This window comes from Equus quagga, chromosome 19, assembly GCF_021613505.1.
Source record: "Equus quagga isolate Etosha38 chromosome 19, UCLA_HA_Equagga_1.0, whole genome shotgun sequence".
Classification (NCBI taxonomy): Eukaryota; Metazoa; Chordata; class Mammalia; order Perissodactyla; family Equidae; genus Equus; species Equus quagga.
Window position 1 is genome coordinate 4,168,800 of NC_060285.1, and position 21,385 is coordinate 4,190,184.

General features: G+C 40.6%; 1 protein-coding gene and 1 pseudogene across 7 annotated transcripts in view; both read right to left on the minus strand.

Annotated features, from left to right (window-relative positions):
* PPARA (peroxisome proliferator activated receptor alpha) overlaps positions 1-21,385 on the minus strand; it is a 72,793-nt gene that overhangs the window by 38,277 nt on the left and 13,131 nt on the right. The gene's annotated exons all lie outside the window — the stretch shown is intronic.
* LOC124230533 (inorganic pyrophosphatase-like) lies at positions 5,596-10,427 on the minus strand (annotated as a pseudogene).

Genomic DNA, 21,385 nt, shown 5'->3' on the forward strand with positions numbered 1-21,385 from the left:
TGGGAAACGCAAGACAACAGAGAAGAAAACGAGAGGACCAGTCCGGGAGGGACACTCATCCAAATGAAGGCGTCCCAGTGGAGGGGAGTGGGAAGACGGGCCAAGGGGATTAGCCGCGAGAGGACTCAAGAATATTTCCCAGAAATGAAGGCCGTAAGTTTCCAGGATGAAAGAGTCCACCACCTTCCCAACGAACGGATGGATACAGCCCCACATCGAGGCAGATCACTGGGAAATTTCACAACACACTGGGGGCCAAGAGAAGATGCTACAGGATCCTACGAGCTTTCAGAAGGGGAAAACACGTCACATGGAAAAGATCCAGCGTCAGAATGCTTCTGGACTTCTCAGCAGCAGCACTGGAAGCGAAGGACCTTTAAAATGCTGAAGGAAAATTACTTCCAACTCATAACTCTGTATTCAGATAAACCATCCATCAGGCGGGAGGGCGGGAAGCTTACTATTCTTGTAGTGGGGTAACTGTGTCTCTCTCAGACTCTAGAATCCTTCCCGCTGTCACACGCGGTACTGATGTTATATTGGGGGTGATTATTGGTGAACATGGCCTTTTATGGAGTTATGGAATTTAACTCACGGCACCCTTTCTAGACGTCTAACTTGTAGTGCAGCGTTAGAAGTTGCTTGCACTTCACTGGCATCATGTTAATAGTTTCATAGAACTTTGCGGGCCAACTTTAGGACCGTGTCATCACCAGCTATTATTCAGACACAACGCTGCTATAAATTGGAGATTTTGTTGATGCTGATGACGGTGGCTGACACTCCTTGAGTCCTCACCATGTGCCGAGCACGTATTAACTCATTTCATCCTTACAACCACTCCACAAGGGAGGCACTCTTCAACGTTTACTTTGCAGAGAAGGAAACAAGTACAGAGACGTTACGATAATGCGCCCAGGGTCACCGAACCAGCTGCCTGGGGATTGAATCCAGCCACCAGCCTCCAGTTTCTGCTCCTAACTACCACTCCTAACTACCATGCTATAATCCTCTGTATAACTTACTGCATAACATCTCCCAGGGCTAATGTTTCCCTGCTTTCAATCCAACCATCAACGAGTTAGCGATTTGATAATCTAGTTTCTGAATCACCTGCAAGCTGTTTTTCCTTCCCAGTTTATCTACGTTAAGAGGAGACGCCCTGTGGCATGAATATAATTCTTTGCTAGAGTCTTTAGTAAAGTTTAGAGATGAGGGGAAAAAAACCCAGAATTATTCTGATTTGCTTTTAAAGATTGGAGGTTTAACATAACGGCAAAATGAAATCCAGAGGATTACTGGAATTCCTAGTACTCACGCTGCTAACGGTTTGCATATTTCATGGAGAACTGTCTACTCATTCCGTTGATGGAGTCGCTTCTGTAAGCGTCTTCAAGTTGGGCCACTTGAGATGAAGTGCTTGAGTGCTTGGCCGAAGACCTCAGACCCAAGACTACAGTTCCAGCGCCAGTTATCAGCCAATCATTTTGTTCTGTTTTGTTTTTTAAAACTGACTTTATTGACATATAATTGGCATAAAATAATCTGTACATATTTAAAGTATGCAATTTAAGGGTCTGGCCCCGTGGACAAGTGGTTAAGTCAGCACGCCCCGCTTAGGTGGCCCCGGGTCTCACCATGCAGACATAGCACCGCTCATCAGGCCATGCTGAGGCAGCGTCCCGCACAGCAGAACCAGAAGGAGCTGCAACTAGAATATACAACTATGGGGCTGGCCCCATGGCCGAGTGGTTAAGTTTGCATGCTCTGCTTTGGCAGCCCAGGGTTTCACCAGTTCGAATCCTGGGCACGGACATGGCACTGCTCATGAAGCCAGGCTGAGGCAGCGTCCCACATGCCACAACTAGAAGGACCCACAACTAAAAATACACAACTATGTACTGGGGGGCTTTGGGGAGAAAAAGGAAAAGTAAAATCTTTAAAAAAAATAATATACAACTATGTACTGGGGGCTTTAAGGGGAAGGAGAAAAAAGAAAGAAAAAAAAGATTGGCAATAGATGTTAGCTCAGAGCCAATCTTTAAATAAATAAATAAAACACGCAATTTGATAAGGTTTGACATACTTTGACATAAGTTTCACACCTGTGAAACCACCATCACAATCAAGATAGTGAACACATCCATGACCCCCAAAATGTTCCTCGTGCCCATTTATAATCTCTCCCTCTTGCCCCCGATGCCTCCATCACCACTGGTCTGCTTTCTGTCACTACACACCAGTTTGCATTTTCTAGAGTTTTATATAAATAGCATATACAATATGTACTCATTTTGACTGGTTTCTTTCACTCAGCATAATTATTTCAAGATTCATCCACGTTGTTGCGTGTATCAGTAGTTCATACCTCTTTGTCGCAAAGTACTGTTCCAACGTGTGGGCAAGCACAGTTTGACTATCCATTCACCTGTGGGTGGACATCTGGATTGTTTCCAAGTTTTGGCTATGACAGAGAGCAGCTATAAACACTCACGTACCGTCTCCATATGGACATACGCTTTCTTTCCTCTTGGCTAAATACCTAGGTATGGGATTGCTGGATCAAATGGTAGATGTTTGTTTAACTTTTTAAGAAATTGCTAATCTGTTTTCCAAAGTGTTTGTATCACTTTACATTTCCACCAGCACTGCATGAGAGTTCCAGCTCCTCCACATCATGGCCAACATTTCGTATGCTCAGTCTTTGTAATTTTGGCCATTCCCCTGGGTGTGCAGTGCTATCCTACCACCACTGCAGAAGCTGTGAGAAACAGCAGCACGGGGGTTGTAGGGTCATTTGCCTTGTCCTGATGACTACTGATGTTGAGCATTTTCACATGCTTATTGGCTATCCATCTATCTTCTTTGGGGAAATGTCTGTTCAAATCTCTTGCCCATTTAAAAAATTACAGGTGAAATTTTGAGAGTTTTTACTGTATTCTGCATTTATTAGGTTTATGCTTTACAAAGATTTCTTCTCAGTCTATAATTCGTGTTTTCATTTTGATGAAACTGTCTTTTGAAGAGCAAAAGTTTTCATTTTGATGAAGTCCAACTAATTCATTTTTTTCTTTTATGGATGGTGCTATTGCTGGCATAGCTATTAAATCTTTGCTTAATCCAAGGTCACAAAGATTTTCTCCTGTGTTTTCTTCTAGAAGTTTTATAGTTTCACATTTTACATTTAGATTTATGATCTATTTGAGTTAATTTTTGTATATAGTGTGAGGTACAGACCAAAGTTCCCTTTGGGCATATGGATAACCAATTGTGCTGGCATCATCTGTTGAAAAACATTGTCCTTTATCTACTGAATTGTCTTTGCACCTCTGTAAAAAAGCAGTTGTTTTTATTAGTAACAAATACGAAATTTTATCAAATGCTTTTTCTGTATCTATTGAAATGATAAAAAAGTTTTTCCTTTTCATTCTGTTACAAGAATGAATTACATTAATTTTTTACTATTAAACCATCCTTGCATTCCTAGGCTGATATTCACTTGGCTATGATATAATAGTCTTTCTATATATTGTTGAATTCAATGCCCTAAAGTTTTGTTTAGAATTTTTGCATCTATGTTCACAAGAGATATTGGTCTTTAGTTTTCTTTACTCATAATGCCTTTGTCTAGTTTTGGTATCAGATATTGCTGGTCTCATGGAATGAATTGCAAAGTATTCCCCCCTCTTAAGTTTTCTGGGAGATTTTATGTAGAACTGGAATTATCTATTCCTTAGATATTTGGTAGAATCTACCAGTGAAGTCATCTGATCCTGGGGTTTTTTTGTGGGGAGCTTTGAAACGACAAATTCTATTTGTTTAATAGCTGTATGGCTACTCAGGTGACCTATTTCTTCTTGAATTCAGTTTTGGAAGTCTGTGTATTTCAAGTAATTTGTCCTTTTCATCTGAGTTGTCAAATTTGTTGGCATAAAGTTGTTTATAATATTATCTTGTTACCCTTTTGATATCTGTAGAATCTGTAGTAATAATGACTCTCTCATTGCAGATATTGATTAATCTGTGTCTTTTCTTTTTTCTGGATCAGCCAGGCTAGAGATTTATCAATTTTATTGATCTTCTGAAGGAACCAGCTTTGTGTCTCATTGATTTTCTCTACAGTGGTTTCGTTTTCTATTCATTGATTTCCACTCTCATCTTTACTATTCTTTTTTTCTGTTACATTGGGTTTAATTTGCTCCTCTTTTTCTAGTTTCTTTAGGACATTGATTCGAGTCCTTTCTACTCTTCTAATATAGGTGTTTGGTGCTATAAATTTCCATCTAAATACTGCTTAGCAGCATTGCACAAATTTTAATATGTTGTTTTTATTTTCATTCAGTTCAAAATACTTTCTAATTTCTTTTTTGGTTTCTTTATTGACCCATGGGTTATCTGGAAGTGTGTCATTTAGTTTCCAAATATTTGGTGATTTTTCAGTCATGTTTATGTTATTGATTTCTAATTTACTTCCATTATGGCTACAGAATCTACTCTGTATGACTTGAGTCTTTTCAAATTTATTGAGACTTGTTTTATGGCCCAGAATATGGTCTATCTTGGTAAATTCTCTGTGTGCACTTGAAAATAATGTATATTCTGCTGTTGTTGGGTGGACTGTTCTATATATAAATGTCAATTAGATCAACTCGGTTGATGGTATTGTTCAAATCTTCTACTATATCCTTGCTGATATTCTCTATATTTGTTCTATGAATTGTCTCTGACTATAATTGTGTATTTGTCTACTTCTCCTCACAGTTCTACCAGTTTTTGCTTCATTTATGTTAAAGCTTTGCTATTAGATGCATCAACTTTTAGACCAGTTCGATTTTCCCAATGAACTGACCCCACTGTTTCTTCAAATATTTTTTTATGCCCTCCACTTTTTCCCCCAGGGTCTCCAATTATACATAGAGTAGGCTGCTTAAAGTTGTTCTACAATTCACTCATGCTGTTTTCATTTTTTAAAATTCTTTTTTCTCTATGTATGCCATTTCAGACAGTTTCTATTGCTATACCTTCAAGTTCACTAATCTTTTCTTCTGCCATGTCTAATCGGCTGTTAATCCTATCCACTGTATTTTTAATCCCAGACATTATAGTTTTCAGTGTAGTTCAATTTGTATCTTTTGTTGTCTCCTCAACTTTTCAAACATCTGAAACACATCATAATAGCTACTTTAATGTCCCTGTCTGCTAAATCAAATTTCTCTATCAGTTCTAGGTTTTCTAGGTCAGTAGTAGGTTTTGATTTATCAGGTTTTTTCTACTCCTTATGGATCCTCTTTTCCTGCTTTTTTGCATGCCTAGTAATCTTTGATTAGATGCCAAATATTGTGATTTTATCTTGTTCAGTGTTGGATAGTTTTGTATTCCTATATTCTTTTTTTTCCAGCAAAATAACTTTATTTCCTAACACATGGTAAATATATACATCCAATATTTACTTACCTTACACATTTACTCACTAACTGCTTCCTCAGAAGTTTATCAACTGCTTTGATATTTAAGCATGTACTAAGAGTTATCTCAGTTGAGATATGAAAAATGCTTTTAGATGGATAACATGTATTCTTGGAATATATTTTGAATATATTGGATTGGTCACAGCAGAAATTGCTTGAGTTATGTTAGTTCTATAAATTTAAAGCTTTGAGAGGCTACTACTTTTGTATCTAATACTTCCAGACGAACAGGATGTGGCAATATAAGCTTGTATTCCAGAGACATTTCCTTAGTTTTTCTGGTGATGGAACCACTTATCCACATCTGTTGGGACTGTGCAGGCAGACTCACATGGCCGTGGTAAAGCATCCACAGTGGCTTTGGCAGCATCAGGATCACACTTGAAGGGACTCTCAGACACCCTGGTATTCATGCAACTGATTCCTATTCCATCGATTTTCTTTGTCACCATTGCTCTCCACTAGTCATGAGTGCTTTTAATAATATAAATTGCAAAGTCCTTATCTTTAAATTCTGCATGGAAAGCAAACTGGTTCCCTGGTTTTCCATCAGGAAGCTTGTACCTTCTAAACCACAGTAGCTTCCAGGTAACCAGGTTTCAGCCGCTTGACATCATTAACATCATTATAATTGGCTGCATCAGGATCACCCACATTAATGGCAATGACTTTCCAGGTGGTTTCCCATTCATCAATCATAGCCAAGATGCCCAGAAATTTCACCACGATTATTTCACCTCTTGAGCACACCTTGCTTCCAATTTCACACACATCAATTGGGTCATTTTCACCACAACAGCCAGTGTGTTTGTCATTATGTCCTGGGTCTTCCCAAGTCTAAGGGATGGCACCATAGTTTCAGATATATCCTTTACAAGGGAACAAATTTGCCACATAACGAAGTTTTCCTTTCGTCACTTCTTGTTTAATTGGTTTGAAAGGGTCCTTTGTAGCAATCTCCATCTTTGTTTTAGACCAGAGTGGCGCTTCAACCACCGCGTGGAACACATCCTCATCTGCATAAATTGGAATATCACGAAATGGAGAGATATATATATATATAGTGCTTTTTCATTTTTGAGGAAGACTCAGTACTTGAGGGTGAAGGGCGCGGTGTGCTCCTTGCTGCTGAAGCCTCTCATGCTGCCGGAGACGAGTGGCCACCACTGTGACAGAGTCACAAGCCCACAAGCAGCGCCCAGTGATGAGGAGAGCCCTCTGCTCTGCGCCTGCACACAGCAGGGACTGGACCCCCTATGAATAGTCTTGATCTTTGTTCTGGAATGCAGTTACATTACTTGGAAAAAAGCTCAATCCTTTTCTATCTTATTTTTGACATTTGCTCGGCAGAAGCACGGCAGTATGTAGTCCAGCATACTCAGTCCCCACTACCGAGGCAAGATCCTGCTGAGTACTCTGTCCAATTCCCCTTGAAGTATGAGGTTTTCCAGACTGGCAGGTGGAACAGGCACTGTTCCCGGCCCCGTGTGAGTGCCGGGCTCTGTTCCCTCTGACCCTCTCAGATGGTTCTCTTCTTGGCCTCCGGTAGTTTTGCTCATATCCATGCACCAATCAGCACTTGAGCAGATCTCCAGAGTGCTCTCTGTGTGATCCTCCTCTGGGACTTTGCCCAGGGAACACTAGACACTTGGGTCTCTCCAGACTCTCAGCTCCATCTCCTCAACTAAGAGAGTCTGCCAAGCTCTGCTTGTCCCCGCTCCACCTGCACCATAGCCTGTAAACCCTCTCAAGTCCCACCTCTCTCAAGCAGTAGGCTCTGCTACTCCTCCTTGGGCGAATACCCAAGATTCTGATATGTTTTCTTGGAAGTACACCTGAGAACCTGATATAGCTCCTGTGTATATGCCCAAGACCCTAAAATACCTCCTTCTCCGAGGATACACTCAAACCCCTGCCTAAACCCAACACCGACACCCATCCAAAAACCCGTGTTTATCAAGATTATGTAAGAGTGTTCAGAGTTCATTCTGAATCTTAGAGGGTATGATACTATCAAATTTTCACATAAAATGTTAGTTCTGATGTAATGTTAGGATTAATGAAAGCTGACTAGAACAGGAAAGGAGGAAGACTAGCAGGCCATCAAGCAGATTATTTTTATCTTTTTCATATTATTTTTAAAAGTACTAAAGGGATGGCAAAATGATAAAAGGATTCATCCACTAGGAAGACACGACGATCCTACATAGGTATGTGCCAAATAGGAAAGCCTCAAAATACATGAAACAAAAACCAAGAGAGCTGAAAGGAGAAATAGATGCATTCATCACTACAGTTAGGGACTTCAACACCTCCCTCTTAGCAACCAACACAATTAAAAGACAGAAAGTCAGGGGCTGGCCCCGTGGCCGAGTGGTTAAGTTCGCGCGCTCCGCTGCAGGCGGCCCAGTGTTTCGTTGGTTCGAATCCTGGGCGCGGACATGGCACTGCTCGTCAGACCACGCTGAGGCAGCGTCCCACATGCCACAACTAGAAGAACCCACAACGAAGAATACACAACTATGCACCGGGGGGCTTTGGGGAGAAAAAGGAAAAAATAAAATCTTAAAAAAAAAAAAAAAAAAAAAAAAAGACAGAAAGTCAGCAAGGTTACAGAAGATCTGAACAACATAATTAACTGACAGCACTTCACTGACATAAACAGAACACTCCATCCAACCACAGCAGAATACAGTTTTTTTCGAGTGCCCACACAACATTCACCAAGCCAGATCACATCCTGGGCCATTAAACAAACATCCACAAATTTTAAAGAATTGAAACCTTATAGGGTATATTTTATAACCACAATAGACTCAAACTAGAAATTAGTAATAGAAAGATAACAGGAAAACCTCTAAATACTGAAAATAAATCAATACACTTCTAACTAATCTATGGGTCAAGAGGAAGTCACAAAGCAAATTTAAAAATACATAGAAATGAATGAAAATAAAAATACAACATATCAAAATATGTGGGATGCAGCAAAAGCAGTGCTCAGAGGGAAATTTATAGCATTACGTGCTTACAATAAAGAAGATGAAAAGTCTTAAATCAATAATCTAAGTTCCTACCTCAAAAAACTAGGAAAATAATAGCAAAATAAACCCAAAGTAAGCAGAAGGAAGGACATAATACAGAGCAGCAATCAATAAGATTGAAATCAGGAGGGGCCGGCCCCATGGCAGAGTGGTTAGGTTTGCATGCTGTGCTTTGGCGGCCCAGGGTTTCACCAGTTTGAATCCTGGGCGCCGACATGGCACCGCTCATCAGGCCACACTGTGGCAGCCACAACTGGAAGGATCCACAACTAAAAATACACAACTATGTACTGGGGGGCTTTGGGGAGAAAAAGGAAAAATAAAGTCTTTAAAAAAAAAGGATTGAGATCAGGAAAACAATAGAGAAAATCAATGAAACAAAAAGCTGGTTCTTTGAAAAAAATCAACAAAATTGATAAAACCTGTAGCAAAATTGAGAAAAATAAAAAGACAACATACATATCACCAATATCAGGAATGAAATAGGAGATCACTATAGATCCTTCAAACAGCAAAGAGTTAATAAGAAATGACTAGAAACAATCTAAGACTCATAAATTCTACAGCTCAGAAGAAACTGACCAAGTCTTCAAAAACTACAAACTACCAAAATTTAACCAAGATGAAATGGACAATCTCAATAGCTGTATAACGATTTAAAAATTGAATCTATGATTAAAAATCCCCTGAAAAAGAAATTTTTAGGCCCAGTTGTTTTTATGGAAAATTCTACCAAACATTTAGAGAAGAATTAACACCATACCAATGTTGTACAATCTCTTCCAAAACACAGAAGAAGAGGAAATACTTCCCAACTCATTTTCATGAAGCTAGTATTACTCTGATACCAAAGCCAGAAAAGCCAATAGAAAACAACAACAAACAAAAAACTACAGACCAATTTTGTTTGTGAGCTTAGACATAAAAATCCTCAACAAACTATTAGCAAATCAAATCCAAAAACATACAAAAAGAATTTACACATGGCCAAGTGGGATCTATTCCAGGTATGTGAGACTGGTTTAACATTCAAAAACCAATCATCAATTGGATAAAGAAGATATGGTATATATACACAATGGAATACTACTCAGCCATAAAAAAGGACAAAATTGGCCCATTTGCAGCAACATGGATGGACCTCGAGGGTATTATGTTAAGCAAAATAAGCCAGACAGAGAAAGATGAACTCTATATGACTCCACTCACAGGTGGAAGTTAACATATTGACAAGGAGAACTGATCGGTGGTTACCAGGGAAAGGGGGGGGCGGGGAGGGCACAAAGGCGGAAGTGGTGTACCCACAACATGACTAACAATAATGTACAACTGAAATCTCACAAGGTTGTAATCTACCATAATATTAATAAAAAACAAAACAAAACAAAAAACCAATCATCATAATCCACTACATCAACGGACTAAAAAAGAAAAATCAGGGGCCGGCATGGTGGTGCAGCGGTTAAGTTAGCACGTTCCACTTCTCAGCGGCCTGGGGTTCACCAGTTCAGATCCCAGGTGCAGACATGGCACCGCTTGGCAAGCCATGCTGTGGTAGGCGTCCCACGTATAAAGTAGAGGAAGATGGGCACAGATGTTAGCTCAGGGCCAGGCTTCCTCAGCAAAAAAGAGGAGGACTGGCAGTAGTTAGCTCAGGGCTAATCTTCCACAAAAAAAAAAATTTTAAAGAAAATCATATAATCATATTAATTAATGCAGAAAAAGTATTTTACAAAATCTAATACCCATGCATAATAAAAACTCAGAGCAAGTTTGGAATAGAGAAGATCTATCTCAACTTGGTAAAGAACACCGACAAAAGCCTACCACCATGTTCGAGGATGGAAGGCTCAATGCTCTCCCCCAAGATCAGGAGCCAGGCAAAGACGCCCACTTGCACAACTCCGTTCAACATAGTGCTAGAAGTTCTAGCCACTGTTAACAAGGCAAGAAAAAAACCAAAGGCATACAGATGAAAAGGAAAAAATAAAACCATCCTTATTTACAGATGATATGATTGTCTAGGTAGGAAATCCCCAGGAATCCATAAAAAACTTCTTGGAACTAGTAAGCAAGTTCAGCAAGGTTGCAAGACCAACACACAAAAATACATTATATTTCTATCTACTAACAGTAAACATGCAGAAACGAACATTTAAAACGATGCCATTTACAGTCACTCTAAAGAAAACGAAATACTTAGGTAGAAGCTTAAGAAAACAGATACGGGATCTGTATACTGAAAATTACAAAGTGCTGATGGAAAAGGTCAAAGAAGACCTAAATAAAGAAGAAACATACCCTGGTCACGGATTGGAAGACTCAACACAAGAAAGAGGTTAATTTTCCCCAAAGCAAAGGCCTAACACAGTTCCGTCAAAACCCCAGCAAGATTTCTCGGAAACACAGACAAGTCTCCTCTTAAATTTATACGGAAAGATACATGCCCCAGAAGGGTTACAACCACCACGACAGAGAAGGATGAGGTGGGAGGAATGACGCCACCCAACCTGAAGACCTGCTCAGTAATCAAGACAGCGCGGTGTTGGCGAAGGGACGGACACACAGACCAATGGAACAGACCGGAAAACCCTGAGCCAGACCCACGCAAATATGCCCAACTGACTTTCGATAAAAACGAAAAAGCAATTCAATGCAGGAAGGACAACGTTTTCGACAAGGGGTGCTGGAGCAAACGGACATCCACGATAAAAAAGTGAACCTCAACGTAAGGGTCACTTCTTACACAAGAGTTAACTCACAACGGATCATGGACTTAAACGTAGAATGTAAAACCATAAAGCTTTTAGAGTGAACATAGGAAAAAATATTCAGGATCTACGGCTAAGTAAAGAGTTCTTAGGGTTGACTCTAGAAGCATAACTCCTAAAAGGAAAAATCGATAAATTGGATCTCATCAAAATTAAAAATGGTCTGCAAAAGACCCTATGAAGAGGATAAAAAGACAAGTTCAGTTTGGGTGAAAATATTTGCAAACCACTTATCTGACAATGAATTAGTATCTCGAATATATAAAGAACTTTCAAACATGAACAATTAAAAAAACAAAACTACAATTAGAAAATGGGCAGAGTCATTTTACCAAAGAGAACATACAGATGACAAGATAATCACAGGAAAAGATGTCCCACATCATTAGCCGCTAGGGATCTACAGATGAAAATCACAACAAGATGTCACTGCACGAGGGGCCGGCTCCGTGGCCGAGTGGTTAAGTTTGCGCACTCTGCTGCTGCGGCCCAGGGTTCGGATCCTGGGCGCGGACATGGCACCGTTCGTCAGGCCACGTTGAGGTGGCGTCCCACATCCCACAACTAGAAGGACCGGCAACTAGGATACACAACTGTGTACAGGGGGGTTTTGGGGAGATAAAGCAGAAAAAAAAAAAAAAAAGATTGGCAACAGTTGTTAGCCCAGGTGCCAATCTTTAAAAAAAAAAAAAAAGATATCACTGCACGATTATCAGAACAGCTAAAACAAAAGATAGCAACGCCACCAAATGCCAGTGAGGACGCAGATGAAGAGGAGTGCTCAGACAATGCTGGGGGGAACGTAAAACGGGACAGCCACTCTGGAAAGCAGCTGGGCGGTTTCTTATCAAATTAAACGTACAACTACCATCTGACCCAGCGAGTGCCTCTTGGGCATTTATCCCAGTGAAATGAAAACTTGTATTCACATCAAAACCTGTACACACACAAAGAGCACAAGTAACAAAAGAAAAAAATTAATAAATTGGACATCAAAATTAAAATTTTTGTGCTATAAACACTACCTCGAGAAAGTGGAAACACAACTCACCAAATGGGAGAAAATATTTGTAAATCATACATCTGATAAGAGACTCGTATCCAGAATACCTAAAGCACTCTTACAACTCAACAATAAAAAGAAAATATCCTAATTAAAAAATGAGCAAAGGATTTAAACAGACATTTCTCCAAAGAAGATACACGAATGGCCAGTAGGCACGTGAAAAGAGGCTTGGTGTCGTTGGTCATGAGGGAAACACAAATGAAAAGCACAATGAGGCACCAGTTCACGCCCACCAGGAGGCTGTATTTAAAAAGACAGACAATGTAACAAGTATTGGCAAAGATATGGAGGAACTGGAACCCTCACACATTTGCTAGTGAGACTGCAAAACGATGTTGCCATTTGGAAAACAGTTTGGCAGTTCCTCAAAAAAGTTACACACAGTTACCATACGACACAGCAATTCCACTTCCAGAGAAATGAAAACATACATCTACACAAAAACTTCAACATGAATGTTGTCACAGCCAAAGAGTGGAAACTGCTCAAATGCCCACCAACTGATTAACGGATACATGAAATGGACTGCATCTATACAATGTATAATATTTTTGGCAATAAAAGTCAATGAAGTATTGATTGATGCTACAACATGGAAGATCCTTGAAAACATTATGCTAAGTGAAAGAAGCCAGTCACAGGAGAACATAGAAGGTACGAATCCATTTTTATGAGATGTCCACGATATGCAAATCGTAGAGACAGAAAGCACATCAGTGGCTGCCTAGGGCTGTGTGGGGGTGGGGGGGTGCAGGGAATGAGGAGTGATCAATAATGGGTATGTGGTTTCTTTCAGGGGTGATGGAAAAATTCTAAAACTAGATTGTGGTAATGGTTGCACAACCCTGTAGGTATAAGAAAAGCCATGGAATTGTACACTTCAAACCAGTGTTGTACGGTATATAAATTACATCTCAACAGAGTTATATGAAACAAAAACTGAAAACCAGTACACAAATGTTCATAGCAGCTTTATTCATAATAGCCCCAAACTAGATGAGTGGATGTTTCCACCAACTGTATACATCCACTCTATGGAATACTACGCAGCAATAAAAAGGAATGAGTACTGATACACCCAACAAGTGGGACAAATCTCATGGGAGTTACACTGAGTGAAAAAAGCCAATCCCTGAAAGTTACATACCACATGATTCATTATATAACATTCTTGAAACGACAAAGGGATAGAAATGGGGAACAGATTGCCAGGGATAAGGAAGGGGTGGGGTGGGAGGGAGAGGGTGAGTGTCAGGGGCAGCTTTTACGAGGGATCCCTGGGTGTGAAAATGTTCTGTATCTGGACGGCATCAATGTCGATGTCCTGACTGTAAGACTGGGCTGCTGTTTGCCAAGACCTTCCCAATGGGGGACACTCGTAAAGAGGACTGGGCATCTCTCTGTAATATTCCTTACAACTGCATGTGACTCTACAATTATCTCAAAATTTTTAACTTAGAAAGTGAAATAAGCCAGCGAGAGAAAGATAATCTGTGTATAACTCCACTCATATGAGGAATTTAAAATTATGGACTAAGAACAGTTTAGTGGATACCAGGGGAAAGGTGGGCACAAAGGGTGAAGTGGTGCACCTACAACATGACTGACAAACATTAATGTACAATTGAAATTACACAAGATTGTAACCTATCAATAAAAAAAAATTTTTAACTTAGAAAAAGTACTAAGGGGCAGGTAAATTAGGAGTGATATTTTAAGGATAGGTGAGCCGTTACTCATATTTTCTGATCTGCAGCTTTCAGAATCCAAACATGGTAATAAATGTAGCTAGGATATATACTGTAGAAACGGTCTTTTTTGTTTGCCATTTCATTTTTTATTTGGAGGTAATTTTACTTACAGAAAAGTTGCACACACAAAATATTACAAAGAACACTGTAAACCCTTTATCATATTCACTTACGATTAACATTCTACCAATCTGCTTTTTCACTTGCTTTTTCTTTATGGGTAGATAGCCATGGCGTAAGTGTGTGTGTGTGTGTGTATCTGGGGGTAGTTACTTAAGCATGGCCCCAACTCCCTCAATACTGAAAGACGTGCTTGCTAAGGACAGCGATGTTCTTTCACACACCACGGTGCCCTTACCAGTATCAGGAAATGTAACAAAGACACCACACTTTAATCTATGATTCACAGTCAAATTTTGCCAGTTGACCCAATAATGTCCTTGATAGCATTTTTTTCCCTCCAGTACAGGATCCAGCCTAGGGTCAGATAATGCATTTTGTTGTCATTTCTTTTAGTGTTCTGAAACACTTCGAAAGCTGTTATTTCTCTTTTACAATATTGGCATTTTTAAGGAATACCATTTCTACCTCTCCTTCCGTTTCCAAATAGAATGCAGAAACCGCTTTAGTACTTATTTGTACTCAATTCTCCTTTCGGTTGGTACCTGCACAGAAGGAGCAACAGTGGATGAGGATCTCTCACTGGCGGCGTCCTCGTCCCCTCTGAGGCTGCCTTCCTCCACAGGCTCCCAGCCTCTCTAGCAACTTTCATGCCCTCGGTCTTGTCAGTTTGCCAGTTGGAAACGTTGACAAGCCTTTCCTCTTCGGAACTAGAGGTTCCCTGAGCTACACAGCTCCAATTCCTACTCACCACGACAAATAAAAGAACACTGGAAATGTAATTATTCTGTAAATCCCTAAGTAAGAACAGAGTAAAAGAACAGAAACAAAATCTACCCAACACTGATTTTAAGCAGCCTGCCATAGTTCAGACATTTAGCAAATGTTAGTAACAATAAACCAAGTGCTTTCTTCACTGGCCTGTCTTAGAACAAATCCTTTTCTAAAGAAACAAGGGTGAATGCAACTTAAAGTGACAAGAACACTAAGGGAACAGAAGCAATCTGTTTAAGAAAAAAAATTGAATTTTCTCCTATAAAGTAAAACTCTGCATAAAAATAAGAGAAACAGGAAACCCACTAAGAGTTTATTCATAAGACCCAGAGCTGGCGATCTGAAGACAGAGACAGACATGCCTCTGGGGTAACTGATTATGTGCTTCCCGGCGGCCAAATTCAGGAGTGAGCCTGCTGAGGAGCCTGTCAGAGCAACAAAGCTTTATGTGCAGACGGTTCCCTGTGGCCACCCTGCCAACAAGAGGGCATATCTGAGCCGGGAACAGCTGTCAACATGCCATGTGCCCAGCACGCCCTGAGATGACCTTGGTGTTTTACGTCTGCACAAAGGTACAGCTTAGGGTCCTTAGCATGGTCTGGTTTGTTTGTCTGCTGTTCGCTTGGAAAGACCGTTTTCTTCTTAAATCACTCGCATCCACCCATCTCCACCCCGACACACAGCGTCACTCCCTCCCACCCGGACTCCGGCAACAGCCTCCTCTTGTCTCCCTCGCAGGCTGTCTCCCCTCTCCAAGGGTCTCGGGGTTGCTGCCAGGTGCATCCCAAAGTACAACCCTCATCAGACCACCCTCTGCTTAGAGACCTCTCTGAAAAGCGCAGTTCCAAATACCTGGGTTTGCAGGTAAGGAAACAGACCAAGAATGAGCAACATCCAAGGTCATGCAGCTGCTTAAATGCCAAGCTAGACCTAAAGTCACCGCTCCCCTCGCCCCCTCCCCCACCCCTGTCCCCACGCGGCGCAGGGCTCTTGCTCTCCCATCGCGCCACCTTGCCTGCCGGAGTCGCACACCTTCAGGACCTTTGTAAGCCCTGTTAGCCTCATGACCAGCTGGCAGCTTCTGTCCCTGGCCCCAGACGACAGCCAGAGGGAGGCTTTAACAGCTAAATCAAGCGTGTCACATCCCCTCCTCCCGTGGGGCTGCTTTCACATGGAGTACAACCAGAACCTTTACAATGCCCCCAAGGCCCTCCACGGTGACCCGCTGCCACCTCTCCTCTGGGACCTCACGTCCTCCTCCTTTCTGGGACATTCCTTCCTCATGCTCCTTGCACGAGCCTGGCCTGGCTGCCTGCTCTGCCAGAATTCTCCCCATCCTGGCGTCTGCCCAGTCACGCTCTCACTTTCTTCCAGTCCTTCCTCAAAGGTCACTTTCTCAGCGAGGCCACCCTTGCAGCCCTCCCCTTCCCTGGTGCTCCTGACCTGCTCACTGACTCACCGACTCCATGCTTGCTTCCCCCCTGCACTTAGCATCTTCAAACACACCAAGCCGGGTACCAGCTCCCTCTGCTCATCACCTGTCTCTCCCACCAGTGCTGGCTCGATGAGAAAACGGATTTTGTGGGGTTTGCCCCCTTACATACCCATAGTGCTTAGAACGATGCCCGACACTGAGAAAGAACTTAATAAATATTTGATGAAGTTTGATCCTGAATAAATCAATCTTCTCTTTATTTCCCTTTGCAAATCCCGTATTCTGGTCAAAATAAACTACTCAGCATTTGCCAGACTCACCTCATGCTTCCCAGCCTCTATACTCTATCTTACTCCTTTGCCTGGAATGCCTCCCATTCCCACACATTTAGCATGTCCCAATTGCCCCCAAAAGCCTTCCTGGATCCACTCACGGGGAAGGACCCCCTCCCTCCTCTGCATCCCCACTGCTCACATCACAGGTATCAACTGACGCTTTTTCTGCCCAACTGTCCGTAACTCCTTAAGGCCGAATTCACGTCTGGCACGGTCCCCTCTCATACACGGCAGGTGTTCAATAAATATTGACTGTGAGTCAATCTAACACTGGTACATTCTGAACATTGTTCCCTTTCTTACAAAAGAAAAAAGCACTCTTACCATTTTAAATAATGAACCTATGAAAGGAGCTTACACAGAGGAGACCAGCCGTGTTTACAGGGCAAAGGCTGGGTGTAGAAGACATGCTTTTCTAAAGAAACAAGGAAGAATGCACCTTAAAGCAACAAGAATGCTAAGGAAACAGAAACAACCTGTTTAAGAAAAATATAGAAATTTCTCCTGTAAAGTTCCTGAAGTGCATCCTAGGACATTCTGGGGGAGGGTGCATTTAGGGGCTGTGGGGCCTTTTCAACTGTCTGTCATCAGTTCTGAGAGGCCACAATGTTCAGCTGAACACAGTTGACATGCCTCAGGTACTTCGTGTTGCATGCCATATCCCTCGAGGGGCACAGGAGGCCTTTCAAATGAGAATTACACCCTCCCGATTGTGTCTCTTCCATGAACATGGTATAGCCATCTATTTATTGGGCTATTTTTAATTTCTCTCAATGACGTCATCAATTTTCTGAGTAGGTCTTGCACAACTTTTTTAGATTTATACCTATGTGTACTATATATATATTTAATGTAATTTTTAATTAATAGACTTTTTTAGAGCAGTTTTAGGTTTACAGAAAAACTGAGTGGAAAGTACAGAGTTCTCATATACGCCCTCCTCTCCTCACTTCCCCTCCATGGTTTTTCTATTAGTAACATCTTGGTACATTTGTTACATTTGTTACCACTGATGAGCCAATAACAATATATTATTACTTACTAAAGTCCCTGGTTTACATCAAGGTTCACTCTTGGTCTTGTACAGTCTATGGATTTGGACAAATGTATAATGACATGCAGCCACCATTACAGGCTCATACAGAGAAGTTTCACTGCCCTAAAAATCCTCTTTGCTCCCCCTATTCACCCCTCTTTCCCCTAACCCCTGGAAACCACTCATCTTTTTACTGTCTCTATAGTTTTGCTTTTTTCGGCCTTTGAAATAGTTGGAATCATACAGTATGTAGCCTTTTCAGATGGGCTTCTTTCAGTTATATGATACTTTTGATAATAATGTCAGTGATATCTTTGCCAAAATGTTTCCCCAAGTGGCTGTACCATTTTCCATTTCCATCATCAGTGTATGAGAGTTCCTGTTGCTCCACATCCTCAGCCACTCTTTGTCAGTCTCTAATTGTAGCCCATTCTAGTCGGTGTGTAGATATCTCTGTGCCACTAATAGTGGTATCTACTACTATTAATTTGCATTTTCCTAATGACCAATGATGCTGAACATCTTTTCATGTGCTTACTTGCCATTCAGTGCCCTTCGTTTGTCCATTTTTGCTTTAATTCTTAATTGGGTTGTTTGTCTTCTTTTTATTGAATTGTAAGAGTTCTTTATATATTCCAGATACAAGTCCTTTGTCAGATATATGTTTTGCAAATATTTTCTCCAAGTTTGTGGCTTGCCTTTTCATCTTGTTAAGTGTCTTTTGATGAGCAAAAGTTTATAATTTTGATGAAGTCCAATTTATTTTTTATTTTATAGTTCATACTTTAATTATTTATTTTTGTGAGGAAGACTGGCCCTGAGCTAACATCTGTTGCCAATCTTCCTCTATTTTATGTGGGTCACCACCACAGTGTGTGGCTTACGAGGAGTGCTAGGTCCATGCCCAGGATCCGAACCTGCAAACCCGGTGCCACTGAAGTGGAGTGCAAGAACTTAACCACTGTGCCACCAGGCCAGCCCCATATAGTTCACACTTTTTGAATCAGTTATAAGAGATCTTTGCTAAACCTCAAATCACTAAGATTTCTTTATGTTTTCCTCCGGAAATTTTATAGTTTAAACTCTTACAATTAGGTCTGCCCCATTTCAAGTTTTTCTTCTTTTTCTTTCACTAAATGTAGTGTAAGGTGAGGGTTAAGGTTTGTTCTTTTGCATATGGCTATCCAATCGTTCCAGTACCATGTGTTGAAGAGAGTATCTCTCCCCACTGTGTGACTTGGCACTTTGTTGAAAATCAATTGACCATATGTGTAGGTCTATTTCTGGACTTGCTATTCTGTTCCATTCTCTGTATTTTTTCATACTGATACCATATTGTCTTGAGTACTGCAGCTCGATCACGATTCTTGAAATCAGGTAGTCTAAGTCCTCCAACTGTGTTCTTTTTCCAAGTTGTTTAGTTATGTTTCCACATAACTTTAGAATCACCTTGTCAGATTCTACAGATAGGCATGCTGAGATTGCACCCTGATCGCTTGGAATCTGCAGATCGTTGTGGGAAGAAGGGCTTGCAGACTCCACTGTACAGGTCTCATACATTTTATCCCTACGCATTTCATCTTTTTTGATGCTTGATTACTTTTTAAATGTTAAACTAACCTTGTATTCCTGGAATAAATCCAACTTTCAGAACATTGAAGATGTCTTTTCATTGTCTTCTGGCTTCCATTGTTTTGGTTGAGAAATTATCTCTGAATGGTTGCTTCTTTGAAAGGCTTTTGTTTGTTTGTTTTTTTTTAACTTCTAGCTTCTCTTAAGATTATCACTTTGTCTTTTTTGCCAGCAATTTTATGATAGTGTGTCTAGGTACGGATTTTTCCTTGATTCTAACTCTGCTTGCAGTTCTTTGGGATTCTTGAATTTGTGACTTGACATCTTTCATCAGTGTTGGAATAACTTCAGCCACTCTCTCTTTAAATATTGCCTCTACTCCATTCTCTCTCTCTTATCCTCCTAGGATTCCAATTACACATATGACAGAATTCATCACTATATCCTCCATATTTTTATTTCCATCCTTTTGTCTCTTTGTGCTTCATTTTAGATATTTTTTTCTAACCTATCTTATAATTCACCAATTCTCTCATCAGTTGTGTCTACTCTGCTGTTACCTCTACCTCCAGAGAATGTACTTTCAGTTTTTGCATTTTTCAGTTTTATAATTTCTACTTGGTTATCTTTCAAGTCAATGTCCTTTTTAAAAATACAATGTCTAGTACTCTACCAAAATTACCAACCTTATCTTACCTCTTCTTGAATATAGTAAGCAACGTTATTTTAAAGTTTCTGTTCTACAAGTCTAATATTTAGAGTCATGTGCGTCTGTTGCTATCATCTATTATTTCTGCTGGTTCATGAGGTCTTCTCTCCTCGTAGGTTTCGTTGGTTTTGTTGTGTGGCATTAGTGTACACAAACAGTCTTGATTTGCATAGTAGTGCACGACCATAAAAAAAAGCATGCAAGCAGAAACGTGCAAAGTGATTTTATTAATTAATGGCAAAGATTACAACTGCTCCTTGATCTTTAAAATTTTTTGTCAAAACATGAAACATCTCTTATTATCAGTCGTAAATGCACAGGGAAATAAAAAATATGGTAAAACTAGTGTTTATTTAGTACATTGTAATTTAAAACATTAGGAGCACTGAGAATTAAACTGTTTTATTTCTTCGTAAAAAACTTATCAAGAATAGTTCGAACCAGGCTTGCCTTCTCATTGTATAACTTCCAATACGGAGTGAAGATCTTTTCTGCGCCTTAGCGAACGGTCATACTTCTCAGCCTGGATCACCTTCCAACCTTTTATCCTTTGCACTTTCAATGTCATGAACTATCTAGCGAGCTCCTTTTAAAGTGATTTTTTTGCTGGGATCACTTCCTCTAGGATATCTTCATCTTTTTCATCCCAACTGCTTTCTTTGTTTATGTTTAGTCACTTTCACTAAGTCCTTCTGGCTGCCCAGCTAGAGTCTCGAATGGCAGCAGTGTCCACATTTCCATGGTCCCCTATTTTTTCTACAATTCCGTTTACATCTGATTCTTCCAGAATTATCATTTTTCACTTATTTTATTTCATATTTCATTTAAATAAATGCACTTTCATCTTTGTTGGCCAATTCCTCTTCCACTTTTCCGTTTTCATAAAATGCCACGTGGGCTTATCACTGGGAGACAAGGAGGCAACACAACTATGCACTTTGCTCTCTGCGGGGAACAGAATGATAGACTGCAGTGACCAATCACAGACTGGCTTTGAAAGGAGTGACGGGATTGGTCACTGATCCTGACGCACGTCTGTTATCTGTGTTGTGATTTGTGGAGAGCTGACAGCAGAGCCTGTGCTCTATGCAACTGCTCACAGTTCTTATGTCTGGTTACTGAAACTTGAGCCGCGTTGTTGGGTGACTGGTGTTACTATTTAACTACCTGTGGTCACTGAAATTCGTGCATCATGGAACTATGCAAAGCAAGGATTGCCTGTACTTGAAAATGTGTTCTTAGAAATAGAGGCCTTGGTGCTGCTTTGTTCCTGCAGAGAGCATATCCGTTTGCTTCTGCAGGGA